A 14,840-nucleotide genomic window follows, 5' to 3' on the forward strand; every position below is an offset into this window, starting at 1 on the left:
GCATCCAGGGCCAAATAAACAGTGTTTACTTTCAATTGTTTGCTTATCTAGTTCCCACAGCAAAAGGAGAGAGAAATATTCTCCCCTTATTTCTCTTCTGTTCTAAACCCATTTGTTTTTCTCACAGGAGAAAGGAGGTGTACTTGTTTGGCTGTGGAAAATGGGGAGGGGTGCACGTTAGGTTTACATCCTGACTCATCCTGCCCCATATGTCTATCAATACCTCCAGGATGGGGTGTGCATTGCCCTGCAAGCTGTGAAATCAGATGGCTTCAGGCACATGCTTTTTCCTGAGTGGAATCATGAAGGACTCTCCTTTGCCTGGTCTGAATTTAAGAGGTCTTAGAGTTTCATCTTTATTCATGGACTCAACAGGTGTGGCCTCCACTGCTAGTGAGCAGTCATCTGTGGCTCGGCACTTGACAAAGGTGATTTTACTGTATGATGAATCTTATTGAATGTTACAGCTAAGAACTCTATTGTCTGTCAGTGGATAGGGTTTGAGGAACAGCCAGGTGTACCAGTCCTGAGATGAAACAATGCTGGATTGTATGTTATCAGTTTCATAAAGCATACGCTTGCTGTCAATAATGTTTATTCTTGGGCTTCCCTGGTGGCGCAGTGGTTGAGAGTCCGCCTGCCGATGCAGGGGACATGGGTTTCTGCCCCGGTCCAGGAAGATCCGACATGCCACGGAGCGGCTGGACCCGTGAGCCATGGCCGCTCAGCCTGCGCATCCGGAGCCTGTGCTCCGCAGCGGGAGAGGCCACAACAGTGAGAGGCCCACGTACCGCAAAAAAAAAAAAAAAAAAAAAAATTCATTCTTTAAAAAATACATATGTTTGACAATACGGTTCTTTGAGTTGTGGCATATTAAGCCCTTGAACTCACAGATTCAGTTTTATCAACATGATGATCATCTTACACGAATATTAGCCTTTCTCACTCATCACCCAAGGACATCCTGAAACAGCAAGTCTGAATATGTGTAAGGAGGGACTGAGATGGATCAAATCAGGAGAGAGGGAAGGGTGCAGGAAGTGGCGTGGAGCTAGATTTAGGTAGAAAATAATTTCCTAAAAAACTTTTACTCTTATTGAGGTTCGTAATCCATAAAATTTGACCTTATTTCCAGAGAAAAAGGATCCATGATCTTGTGAATTTGAGTGTCTGTAAATTTTTTCCCAAGCTTCTCAGCAGCAAAACTTGTTCTTTGGCCAATTGTAACTGCTATTTTGCCACGGTAAGAGAACTTTCCATGTATCTACTTTACTGCATGTCTTTCCAGGGTAGGAACGCAGCACAGGACTCTACATTAACTGAGAAATCAGATGGTAAAAGAATCACTTTGGCCATTCTCTGTGTGAACATTTTTTGATGATAAAATAAGTAATTCCATATGTAGATGAATTGTTAGTATTCAATTCCTATTTCTCTTGTAATGTCCTTGGTCTTTTGTCTTTTGAATCAATTAGGTCAGTCGCAGGAGAATAAAAAAAGAAAAAGAAAGAAAGAGAAACAGACCACAGTTTAAGTCAAAACACGATAATACTGTCCCCTCAACATATGATGTTTACAGATCTTAAAAACAGAATCAGGAGGAATGTTTCAGATTAGAAGGGATTTTTCCACATCAGGAGTGGTTTCAATTTGTAAGCTTTTTAAATTTTTGGTCTTGGAGTAGTTCTTACTACAGTCAATAAACTGGTTAGTGAAATGAAGGTAAAATATTAATTATTTCATTAAATAAGATTTGTATGTCCCCATTAGAGGCAAATAATTGTTTACATGTAATAATTGCATAAAACAATTGTTTGGCTATGGAAAATAATTCAAATAATTGCATATAATTGTTTTTTATTTCATAAGTACATAAATATCCTCCATATATATATTCTCCATATATATATTCCACACCTCTTTTAAGACACAATGTGATGTGAGAAGTTGTGAAATAGAGCCAGCTAGAAAATATTTGCTCTGAGCCACAGCAACATGACTTTTTTTTTTAACATCTTTATTGGAGTATAATTGCTTTACATTGGTGTGTTAGTTTCTGCTTTTTAAAAAGAGAAACAGTTATACATATATATATGTCCCCATATCTCTTCCCTCTTGCGTCTCCCTCCCTCCACCATCCCTATCCCATCCTTCTAGGTGGTCACAAAGAACCAAGCTGATCTCCCTGTGCTATGTGGCTGCTTCCCACTAGCTATCTATTTTACGTTGGGTAGTGTATATATGTCCATGCCACTCTCTCACTTTGTCCCAGTTTACTCTTCCCCCTCCCCGTATCCTCAAGTACATTCTCTAGTAAGTTTGTGTCTTTATTCCTGTCTTGCACCTAGGTTCTTCATGAACTTTTTTTTTTAGATTCCATATATATGTGTTAGGATATGGAATTCGTTTCTCTCTTTCTGACTTACTTCACTCTGTATGACAGACTCTAGGTCTATCCACCTCACTACAAATAACTCAATTTTGTTTCTTTTTATGGCTGAGTAATATTCCATTGTATATATGTGCCACATCTTCTTTATCCATTCATCTGTTGATGGACACTTAGGTGGTTTCCATATTATGGCTACTGTAAATAGAGCTGCAATGAACATATTGGTACATGGCATTTTTGAATTATGGTTTTCTCAGAGTATATGCCCAGTAGTGGATCGCTGGGTTGTATGGTAGTTCTATTTTTCATTTTTTAGGAACGACCATACTGTTCTCCATAGTGGCTTTATCAATTTACATTCCCACCAACAGTGCAAGAGAGTTTCCTTTTCTCCACACCCTCTCCAGCATTTATTGTTTGTAGATTTTTTGATGACGGCCATTCTGACTGGTGTGAGATGATATCTCATTGTAGTTTTGATTTGTATTTCTCTAATGATTAATGATGTTGAGCATTCTTTCATGTGTTTGTTGGCGATCTGTACATCTTCTTTGGAGAAATGTCTATTTAGGTCCTCTGCCCATTTTTGGATTGGGTTTTTGTTTTTTTGATATTGAACTGCATGAGCTGCTTGTAAATTTTGGAGATTATTCCTTTGTCAGTTGCTTCATTTGCAAATATTTTCTCCCATTCTGAGGGTTCTCTTTTCGTCTTATTTATGGTTTCCTTTGCTGTGCAAAAGCTTTTAAGTTTCATTAGGTCCCACTTGGTTATTTTTGTTTTCATTTCCATTACTCTAGGAGGTGGGTCAAAAAGGACCTTGCTGTGATTTATGTCATAGAGTGTTCTGCCTATGTTTTCCTCTAAGAGTTTGATAGTGTCTGGCCTTACATTTAGGTCTTTAATCCATTTTGAGTTTATTTTTGTGTATGGTGTTAGGGAGTGTTCTAACTTCATTCTTTTACATGTAGCTTTCCAGTTTCCCCAGCATCACTTATTGAAGAGGCTGTCTTTTCTCCACTGTATGTTCTTGACTCCTTTATCAAAGATAAGGTGACCATATGTGCATAGGTTTATCTCTGGGCTTTCTAACCTCTTCCATTGATCTATATTTCTGTTTTTGTGCCAGTACTATACTGTCTTGATTACTGTAGCTTTGTAATATAGTCTGAAGTCACAGAGTCTGATTCCTCCAGCTCCATTTTTCATTCTTAACATTGCTTTGGCTATTCGGGGTCTTTTGTGTTTCCATACAAATTGTGAAATTTTTTGTTCTAGTTCTGTGAAAAATGCCAGTGGTAGTTTGATACGGATTGCATTGAATCTGTAGATTGCTTTGGGTAGTAGAGTCATTTTCACAATGTTGATTCTTCCAATCAAAGGACATGGTATATCTCTCCATCTATTTGTATCATCATTAGTTTCTTTCAACAGTGTCTTATACTTTTCTGCATACAGGTCTTTTGTCTCTTTAGGTAGGTATATTCCTAGATATTTTACTCTTTTTGTGGCAGTGGTAAATGGGACTGTTTCCTTAATTTCTCTTTCAGATTTTTCATCATTAGTGAATAAGAATGCCAGAGATTTCTGTGCATTAATTTTGTATCCTGCTACTTTATCAAATTCATTGATTAGCTCTAGTATTTTTCTGGTAGCATCTTTAGGTTTCTCTATGTACAGTGTCACATCATCTGCAAAACGTGACAGCTTTACTTCTTCTTTTCCTATTTGGATTCCTTTTATTTACTTTTCTTCTGTGATTGCTGTGGCTCAAACATCCAAAACTATGTTTAATAATAGTGGTGAGAGTGGGCAACCTTGCCTTCTTCCTGATCATAGTGGAAATGGTTTCAGTTTTTCACCATTGAGTATGATGTTGGCTGTGGGTTTGTCATATATGGCCTTTATTATGTTGAGAAAAGTTCCCTCTATGCCTACTTTCTGCAGGGTTTTTATCATAAATTGGTGTTGAATTTTGTTGAAAGCTTTCTCTGCATCTATTGAGATGATCATATGTTTTTTCTCCTTCAGTTTGTTAATATGGTGTATCACGTTGATTGATTTGCATATATTGAAGAATCCTTGCATTCCTGGGTCAAACCCCACTTGATCATAGTGTATGATCCTTTTAATATGCTGGTGGATTCTGTTTGCTAGTATATTCTTGAGGATTTTTGCATCTATGTTCATCAGTGATATTGGCCTGTAGTTTTCTTTCTTTGTGACATCTCTGTGTGGTTTTGGTTTCAGAGTGACGGTAGCCTCATACAATGAGTTTGGGAGTGTTCCTCCCTCTGCTATATTTTGGAAGAGTTTGAGAAGGATAGGTGTTAGCTCTTCTCTAAATGTTTGATCGAACACACCTTTGAAGCCATCGGGTCCCAGACTTTTGTTTGTTGGAAGATTTTTAATCACAGTTTCAATTACAGTGCTTGTGTTTGGTCTGTTCATATTTTCTATTTCTTCCTGATTCAGTCTCGGAATGTTGTGCATTTCTAAGAATTTGTCCATTTCTTCCAGGTTGTCCATTTTATTGGCATATAGTTGCTTGTAGTAATCTCTCATGATCCTTTGTATTTCTGCAGTGTCAGTTGGTACTTCTCCTTTTCCATTTCTAAATCTATTGATTTGAGTCTTCTCCCTTTTTTTCATGATGAATCTGGCTAATGCTTTATCAATTTTGTTTATCTTCTCAAAGAACAGCTTTTAGTTTTATTGATATTTGCTATCATTTCCTTCATTTCTTTTCATTCATTTCTGCTCTGATCATTATGATTTCTTCCCTTCTGCTAACTTTGGGGTTTTTTGGTTCTTCTTTCTCTAATTGTTTTAGGTGTAATGTTAGATTGTTTATTTGAGATGTTTCTTGTTTCTTAAGGTAGAATTGTATTGCTATAAACTTCCCTCTCAGAACTGCATTTTCTGCATCCCATAGGTTTTGGGTCATTGTGCTTTCATTGTCATGTGTTTCTAGGTATTCTTTGATTTCCTCTTTGATTTCTTCAGTGATATCTTGGTTATTAAATAGTATATTGTTTAGCCTCCATGTGTTTGTATTTTTTACAGTTTTTTTCCTGTAATTGATATTGTCTCATATCACTGTGGTTGGAAAAGATATTTGATATGCTTTCAATTTTCTTAAATTTACCAAAGCTTGATTTGTGACCCAAAGTATGATCTATCCTAGAGAATGATCCATGAGCACCTGAGAAGAATGTGTGTTCTGTTGTTTTTTGATGGAATGTCCTATAAATATCAATTAAGTCCATCTTGTTTAATGTATCATTTAAAGCTGTGTTTCCTTATTTATTTTCATTTTGGATGATCTGTCCATTGGTGAAAGTGGGCTGTTAAAATCCAGTACTATGATTTTGTACTGTCGATTTCCCCTTTTATGGCTGTTAGTATTTGCCTTATGTATTCAGGTGCTTCTATGTTGGATGCATAAATATTTACAGTTTTTATGTCTTCCTCTTGGATTGATCCCTTGATCATTATGTAGTGTCCTTCTTTTTCTCTTGTAATGGTCTTTGTTTTAAAGTCAATTTTGTCGGATATGAGAATTGCTACTCCAGCTTTCTTTTGGTTTCCATTTGCATGAAATACCTTTTTCCATCCCCTTACTTTCAGTCTGTATGTGTCTCTAGGTCTGAAGTGGGTCTCTTGTAGACAGCAAATATATGGGTCTTGTTTTTGTATCCATTCAGCCAATCTGTGTCTTTTGGTGGGAGCATTTAGTCCATTTACATTTAAGGTAATTATCGATATGTGTGTTCCTATTCCCATTTTCTTAATTGTTTTGGGTTCATTATTGTAGGTCCTTTCCTTCTTTTGTGTTTCTTGCCTAGAGAAGTTCCTTTAGCAGTTGTTGTAGAGCTGGTTTGGTGGTGCTGAACTCTCTCAGCTTTTGCTTGTCTGTAAAGGTTTTAATTTCTCCATCAAATCTGAATGAGATCCTTGCTGGGTAAAGTAATCTTGGTTGCAGGTTTTTCTCCTTCAACACTTTCAATATGTCCTGCCACTCCCTTCTGGCTTGCAGAGTTTCTGCTGAAAGATCAGCTGTTAACCTTATGGGGATTCCCTTGTGTGTTATTTGTTGTTTTTCCCTTGCTGCTTTTAATATGTTTTCTTTGTATTTAATTTTTGACAGTTTGATTAATATGTGTCTTGGCGTATTTCTCCTTGGATTTATCCTGTATGGGACTCTCTGTGCTTCCTGGACTTGATTAATTATTTCTTTTCCCATATTAGGGAAGTTTTCCACTCTAATCTCTTCAAATATTTTCTCAGTCCCTTTCTTTTTCTCTTCTTCTTCTGGGATCCCTATAATTCGAATGTTGGTGTGTTTAGTGTTGTCCCAGAGGTCGCTGAGACTGTCCTCAATTCTTTTCATTCTTTTTTCTTTATTCTGCTCTGCAGTCGTTATTTCCACCATTTTATCTTCCAGGTCACTTATCCGTTCTTCTGCCTCAGTTATTCTGCTATTGATCCTTTCTAGAGAATTTTTAATTGGATTTATTGTGTTGTTCACCACTGTTTGTTTGCTCGTTAGTTCTTCTAGGTCTTTGTTAAACGTTTCTTGTATTTCTAAGATTTTGGATCATCTTTACTATCATTATTCTGAATTCTTTTTCAGGTAGACTGCCTATTTCCTCTTCATTTGTTAGGTCTTGTGGGTTTTTGCCTTGCTCCTTCATCTGCTGTGAGTTTCTCTGTCTTCTCGTTTTGCTTAACTTACTGTGTCTGGGGTCTCCTTTTCGTAGGCTGCAGGTTCATAGTTCCCATTGTTTTTGGTGTCTGTCCCCAGTGTCTAAGGTTGGTTCAGTGGGTTTTGTAGGTTTCCTGGTGGAGGGGACTAGTGTACATGGCTGACTTTTGTCTCCCAGGAAAGTCTGCCCTCTGTTCACACCCTCTTGGTTCAGACAGCTCAGGACAGATGGCATGAGCGGTTCTGCCAAGCCAGCCAGTGAGAACAGGCAGGCAGACATCTGCAGGTGGAGGCCAGAAGGGAATCAATGTTGGATGGTCACTGAAAGTCGATTACACAGAGAGGCTGTTTCTCCAGCAGCAGAAATTACCCTTTAAGAGCTCTTCAGGTCTACATAGGCAGTAGGCCAAGGGTGATATACACCGAACACTTAAGCTGTCCAAACAAGGGCCTGGTGTATATTAAAATCCCAAACATCTGAATCACACCTGATTCTAAGATTATAACAAGTTTCCACCTAAAGCTTATGAGCACTTAGGAAGGACAATATTACCACAATAAAATCACATGTGGAGTTGTTAAAAGTCCCAATGGCTAGACTATACCCCAGACCAATTAAGTCAGAATCCTTGGTGGTGACTCCAAGCATCAATACCTATCTCTAAACTGCCTTTGCAGAAGGCAGGATGCAGACAGAAAGGACCACTTCTCAAAGTGCAAAGCTGCAGTGTTTTTATATGTGGTGAGTTGAGGGTGTGGAGACTGAGCTCTGGACACCCAAAATAAAAACTTAAATCAATGGCTATGGAGATGTCATCATTTCTTAAGAAATTGTCTTTCAAGGGAAAGAACATGTGGCTAAGAGTCTCAAGATCTGATTATTATACTAAAATTTGCCAGTCACTTCAACTGAGAACCTCAGTATCACAGTCTGTATAATAAGAGAGTTGGATAGAGTGATCTCCAATATCCTCCCATTCCTCCTATTTCTGTTGTCAAATGCTGGTTTAAAACTTTGTACAATCTATTCTTTTCTCTTTAAAACTGTTAATTGATTTTTTTTCTGATGATTACAAAATAAGATTATCATAATTTTATATCTTAAAGCCTTTCTTCCACATTTCCACATAACATGTAATGGTAGATAAAACATTTTGAAATGCTTTATGCTCTGATCACTCCTATTTAATATTATATGGGAAATCATAACCAGTGCAACAAGGGAAGAAAAATAATTTTAAAAATTGGGAAAGAGAAATAAAACTTTTTAAAAAAATTTTAAGATGAATGATTGTCTATGTAGAAAATACTGAAGATTTACAAAAAAAAAAAGAAAGAAAGAAAGACTACTGGATCTAGTAAGTTTAGCAAGCTCTCAAGATATAAGGTCAATGTTCAAATATCAGTTGTATTTTTATATTCAAGCACTGAAAAATTGCATGTTAAAATGTTTAAAGTACTATTTAAAAAAGCATCCAAAAATAAACTAGAAATAAATCTAACAAATTTGTATGTTAAATCTAACAAGATTTGTATGTTAAGACTACAAAACATTGGTGAGAGTAATTAAAAAATATATGGTGTCCATGGTTTAGAAGGATCAATGTTTATAAAGATGCCAATTCTCCCCAAACTGATTGATAGAGTCAATAAAATTCCAATCAAAAACCCAGAAGGCTTTTGTAGAAAGTGAAAAAATGATCCTACTATTTAAATGAAAAAAGCAGAGGGCATAGAATAACCAAAATAATTTTTAAAACCCCAAAGTTTAATGATTCACACTACCGGATTCCAAGACTTAACTATAAAGCTTCAGTAATCAGTGCAGTGTGAAAAGACACATTTAACTTTCAGGGTTAGGTGGGAGCAGGAAGAGATGGATTAAAGAAGGCCACACCACATGTGCTCATTAATATGGGCAGGGACTCCACCCATGCACTGTACATATTTTTGTAAACAAAGTTTTATTGGAATACGACAATGTATGTCCATTTGCTTACATACTGTCTATGGCTGTTTTCACACCATAGTGTCAAAGTTGAGTAGTTGCAACAGAGTCAGAGACCAAATGGATAACGTTGCCAGATTTGTATTTTAGTAAATAAAAACACAAGAAGCTCAGTCAAATTTGAATTTCAGATAAACCACAAAAAAATTTTATTATAAGTATGATCTGTGCAGTAATGTGGATATATTTATACTAAAAATTTGTTTGTGGTTCATTTGAAATTCAAATTTAACTGGGTGCCATGTATTTTATCTCTATGTATAAATTTAAAGACTAAAATATTTACTATTTGGACCTTTATAGAAAATGTTTACCAACCCCTGATTTCAGGTAAGAAGGAAAACGTTTCTCAACAATTAATTAAATTGTCAACAAAATTATTTGAAATAGTTTTTCATTAAAAGAATTTACAAAATTAACAAGGTATAAATACATTTGGCTTTTTTTCAGTTACCAAGATTAAAATATGGTACCTAAAGCTATAACAAGTTCACTATTTTTTTTCACCAGCTTCAGAACTTCCAGGAAACTCCTCTAAATATGAGGGTATACCATTATTTGAAGCAGTGGATCACAAACATGCACATCAGATTTACTTACGGTGCATTTTAAAAATACAGATTCTTAGGCCCCAGCCCCCCAAATTATGATTCATTATATCTGAAATGGAAACAAGGAATTTTTTTTTAAGTTTTACAGATGATTTTTTATGTACAGACTAGAGAATGGGTGACTTGTGCAGTGGTTTGCAAACTTTAATATGCATCAGGGCCTGTTGAAACACAGATTGCTGGGCCTTAACTCCAGAGATTTTGATTCAGTAAGTCTGAATGGGACTCAAGAGTGTCTAACAATTTTCCAAGTGATGCTAGTGCATTCTGCTGGTCTGGAGACTTCATTTTGACAAAGAATAATTTAAAATTTTTCATGCAGCTAACTTATGATTTTCTTAAGTTCAGACCTAGATTTTAAACCTAGTATACAAAATAATGGAAATCTAATGCCACAAAATGAATTGTATTGCTTGCTATTCCACCATAGTATTAATTTACCTAAAAAAGAAATGATAAAGTTTTTGTGTTTCAGACCATGCTTTGCTGTAACTCAGAAAGTCTCTAATCTTGTCAAAAAGTATTGAGAATGTGATCCAACCTTAAGTCTTAAATATGCCATTGAAAGCTTATTGTAAAAATAGAACTAACTACTAATAAACCAATTCAGCAAACTAATGAAATACTTAGGAATAAATTCAACCAAAGAAGTGAAGAAGTTATACACTGAAAACTACAAATATGGAAATAAATTAAAGATTTAAGTCAATAGAAAGACATACCATGTTCATGGATTAGAAAGCTTAATATTGTTAAGATGGCAATACTCCACAAATTAATAAACTAGCAAATTTATCCTAAAATTTATGTGTAAATGCAAAGGAACCAGAATAGACAAAAAATCTTGAAAAGGAAGAACAGTGTTAGAGGGTTTATGTTTCCCAATTTCAAAACTTACTAGAAAGCTATGGTAAGCAAAAAAAAAAAAAAAAATGTACTAGCTTAAGAATAGACATATAGAACAATGGAATATAATTGAGAGTCCAGAAGTACACCTTCACATTTACAGCCAATTGCTTTCTGACAAATATGACAATAGTTTTTTCAACAAATGGTGCTAGGACTGCTAGATATTCACATGAATAACAATGAAGTTGAACCCTTACCTTATACCATATATAAAAATTAACTCAATCTGGATTGAAAAACTAAGCCTAAGAGGTAAAAGTTATAAAAATATTAGAATGAAACTTAGGTATAAATCTTTGTAAACTTGGATTAAGCAACGGTTTCTTAGATGTCACGCCAAGAGCACAAACAACAAGAAAAAAATAAACTGGAAATCATATAATTAAAAACTTCTGTGCTTCAAAGGACACTATTAAGAAAGTGAAAAAAGGAGGCAGAGTCAAGATGGTGGACTAGGAGGAGGCAGAGTTCCCTTCTCCACACAACTAGGGCACCTACCAGGCACTAGTGGGGGACCACGGACACCTGAGGGGATGGAAGGAACCCCCAAACAACTGGGTAGGATGTGGCTGGAGATAGGGGATGAGAAGTAGAGGCAGGACAGGACCAGCACTGCTGAGGGGTTGCTGGGGGAAGAGAGGGGTTCCCACACCTAGAGGGGCCCACCCACGGTTAGGGGATCAACGTGTCAATGGGGACGAAGGGTCCCTTGGGAGGGTGGAGGATCAGAAGGGAATGAGGTCAGGGTGCCCCTGCCCACTTGGGCCCAAGGGAGCCTGCTGAGGTCCTGGACCTGATTCTCTGCCCAGTGAGGTCCCCTCCAGCCACGTGAGTCCTGAGGGAGTAGTGGGGGAGGAAAAGTAAAGGCTGGCAAGATGGGACTGGTGCCTCTGAGGGGCAGCTGAGGGAGGTGAGCGGTTCCCATGTCCGGAGGGGCCCACCCACAGTTAGGGGATCAACAGGGATGGGGTAGGCCCTTGGGAGAGGGGAGAATTGGAAGGGAATGAAGCCATCTTTTCCCCTACCCACTTGGGCCCCAGGGAGCCTACTGAGATCCCAAGCCTAATCCTCTGCCCTCCAATGCTCCCTCCTGATGCGCTGAGCCGAAGCCCTGCCTCCACAGCCCAACCCAGTTGCTTACCTCCAAACTCCACACTCCAGGCCCCCCTCCAGCCTTACTGCCTTTCCCAGCTGCACCATGTTTAATGTTGCCCCTGCTTAGGCCCTGCTCCCAAGGGCTTTTCTGGCCACGTGGGTCCTGAGCCTAGGCCCCGCCTCCACCTTAAACCCCATCCCATCTAAGTCCTGGCACCACCTAAGTCCTGGCCCCACAGCCAAAGCATTTCTGACCTTTCTGGGTTTTTTTAGGTTTTTTTTTTTTTAACATCTTTATTGGAGTATAATTGCTTTACAATGGTGTGTTAGTTTCTGTTTTACAACAAAATGAATCAGTTATTTATATACATATGTTCCCATATCTCTTCCCTCTTGCATCTCCCTCCTTCCCACCCTCCCTATTTGGTTCTGTTTTACTTTGTTGTTGTTGACTCATTTACATCTTTATTTTTTCTAATAAATTTATATTTTTCTAATTTTATTTATATTTTATTATTGTTCTCCTCCTTTTGGCTTGTTTCCCTCTTTTTTTTTTCTTTTTTTTCTTTTTCTGTTGTGGTTCTGTTTTACCTTGTTGTAGTTGCTTCACCTATATTTTTATTTTTCCTAAGATATTTTCTATTTTTATTTCATGTTTTATTCTTTGTTATTGTACTCTCCTTTTTTTTTTTTTCTTTTGTCACACTGCATGGCTTGTGGAATCTTATTTCCCAGGCCAGGGGTCAGGCCTGAGCTCCTGTGGTGGGAGTGCCAAGTCCAAACCACTGCACTAACAGAGAAACTCAGACCCCAGGGAATATTAAACAGAGTGAGGTCTCCTGGAGTTTCTCAACTCAGCACCAAGGCCCAGCTCTACCCAACTGCCTGCAAACTCCAGTGTTGGACAACTCAGGCCAAAAAACCAGTAAGACAGGAACACAGCACCACCCAAGTAAAAAAAAATATGTTACAGACAAAGGAGCAAAGTAAAACCTACAAGACCAAATAAACAAAGAGAAAATAGGCAACCTAGCAGAAAAAGAATTCAGAGTAAAGATAGTAAACATGATCCAAAATCTTGGAAATAAAATGGAGGCATGGATTGAGAAAATACAAGAGAAGTTTAAGAAACACCTACAAGAACTAAAGAACAAACAAACGGTGATGAACAACACAATAACTGAAATGAAAAATACACTAGAAGGAATCAATAGTAGAATAACTGAGGCAGAACAGCAAATAAGTGAGCTGGAAGATAGAATGGTGGAAATAATTGCTGAGGAGGAGAATAAATAAAAAAGAATGCAAAGAATTGAGGACAGTCTTGGAGACCTCTGAGACATTAAATGCACCAACATTTGAATTATAGGGGTCCCAGAAGAAGAAGAGAATGAAAAAGGGCCTGAGATAATATTTGAAAAAAATTTTAAAATATCTGAAAATATTATATTCAAAAACTTCCCTAACATGAGAAAAGAAATAACCACCCAAGTCCAGGAAGTGCAGAGACTCCCATACAGGATAAACCTAGGAAAAATACACCAAGACACATATTAATCAAACTAACAAAATTTAGTTCAATGAAAAAATATTAAAAGCAGCAAGGGAAAAGCAACAAATAACATACAATGGAATCCCCATAAGGTTATCAGCTGATTTTTCAGCAGAAATTCTGCAGGCCAGAAGGGAGTGGCACAATATATTTAAAGTGATGAAAGGGAAAAACCTACAACCAAGCTTACTCTACCCAGTGAGGATCTCATTCAGATTCAATGGAAAAATCAAAAGCTTTACAGTCAAGCAAAAGCTAAGAGAATTCAGCACAACAAAACCAGCTTTACAACAAATGTTACAGGAAATTCTCAAGGCAGGAAACACAAGAGAAGAAAAGGACTCACAAAAACAAACACAAATCAATTAAGAAAATGGTAATAGGAACATACATATCAATAATTATCTTGAATGTAAATGGATTAAATGCTCCAACAAAAATACACAGACTGGCTCAATGGATACAAAAACAAGACCCATACATATGTTGTCTACAAGAGACCCACATCAGACCTAGGGACACATACAGGTTGAAAGTGAAGGGCTGGAAAAAGATATTCCATGCAAATGGAAATCAAAAGAAAGCTGGAGTAGCAATATTCATATCAGATAAAATACACTTTAAAATAAAGACTGTTACAAGAGATAAGGAAAGGAACTTCCTTGGTGGTGCAGTGGTTAGGAATCCGCCTGCTAATGCAGGGAACACATGTTCAATCCCTGGCCTGGGAAGATCTCACATGCCATGGAGCAACTAAGCCTGTGTGCCACAACTACTGAACCTGTGCTCTAGAGCACGTGCCTACAGCCCATGCTCCACAACAAAAGAAGCCCCCGCACAGCAACGAAGAGTAACCCCCACTCGCTGCAACTAGAGAAAGCCTGCACACAGCAACAAAGACCAACTCAGACAAAAATTAAAATAAATAAAATAAAATAAATTTATTTAAAAAAGAGAGATATAAGGAATGACTCTACATAATGATCATGGGAATAATCCAAGAAGAAAGCATAACAGTTATAAATAATTATGCACCCAACATAGGAACACCTCAACACATAAGGCAAATGCTAACAGCCATAAAAGGGAAAATCAACAGTAACACAATAATAGTGGGGGACTTTAACACCCAACTTACACCAATGGATAGATCATCCAGATAGAAAATAAATAAGGAAACACAAGCTTTAAATGACACAGTAGACCAGATTGACTTAATTGATATTTGTAGGATATTCCACTGGAAGGAAAAAGAATACACTTTATTCTCAAGTGCACATGGAACATTCTCCACAATAGATCTCATTCTGGGTCACAAAACAAGACTTGGAACATTTAAGAAAATTGAAATCATACCAAGCATCTTTTCCAACCACAAGGCTATGAGATTAGAAATAAATTACAGGGGAAAAATGTGAAAAACACAAACACATGAAAGCTAAACAGTGTGCTGCTAAATAACCAAGAGATCACTGAAGAAATCAAAGAAATAAAAAAACACCTAGAAACAAATGACAACAAAAACAAAACAATCCAAAGTCTATGGGATGCAGCAAAAGCAGTTC

General features: G+C 37.2%; 1 pseudogene; it reads left to right on the forward strand.

The window, feature by feature from the left end:
* The first annotated feature begins 302 nt into the window (after window positions 1–302).
* Window positions 303–14,840, forward strand: part of LOC132507965 (large ribosomal subunit protein uL15-like) — a 40,037-nt pseudogene continuing 25,499 nt past the window's right edge.

Source organism: Lagenorhynchus albirostris, chromosome 17, assembly GCF_949774975.1.
Source record: "Lagenorhynchus albirostris chromosome 17, mLagAlb1.1, whole genome shotgun sequence".
In the NCBI taxonomy this organism is placed as follows: Eukaryota; Metazoa; Chordata; class Mammalia; order Artiodactyla; family Delphinidae; genus Lagenorhynchus; species Lagenorhynchus albirostris.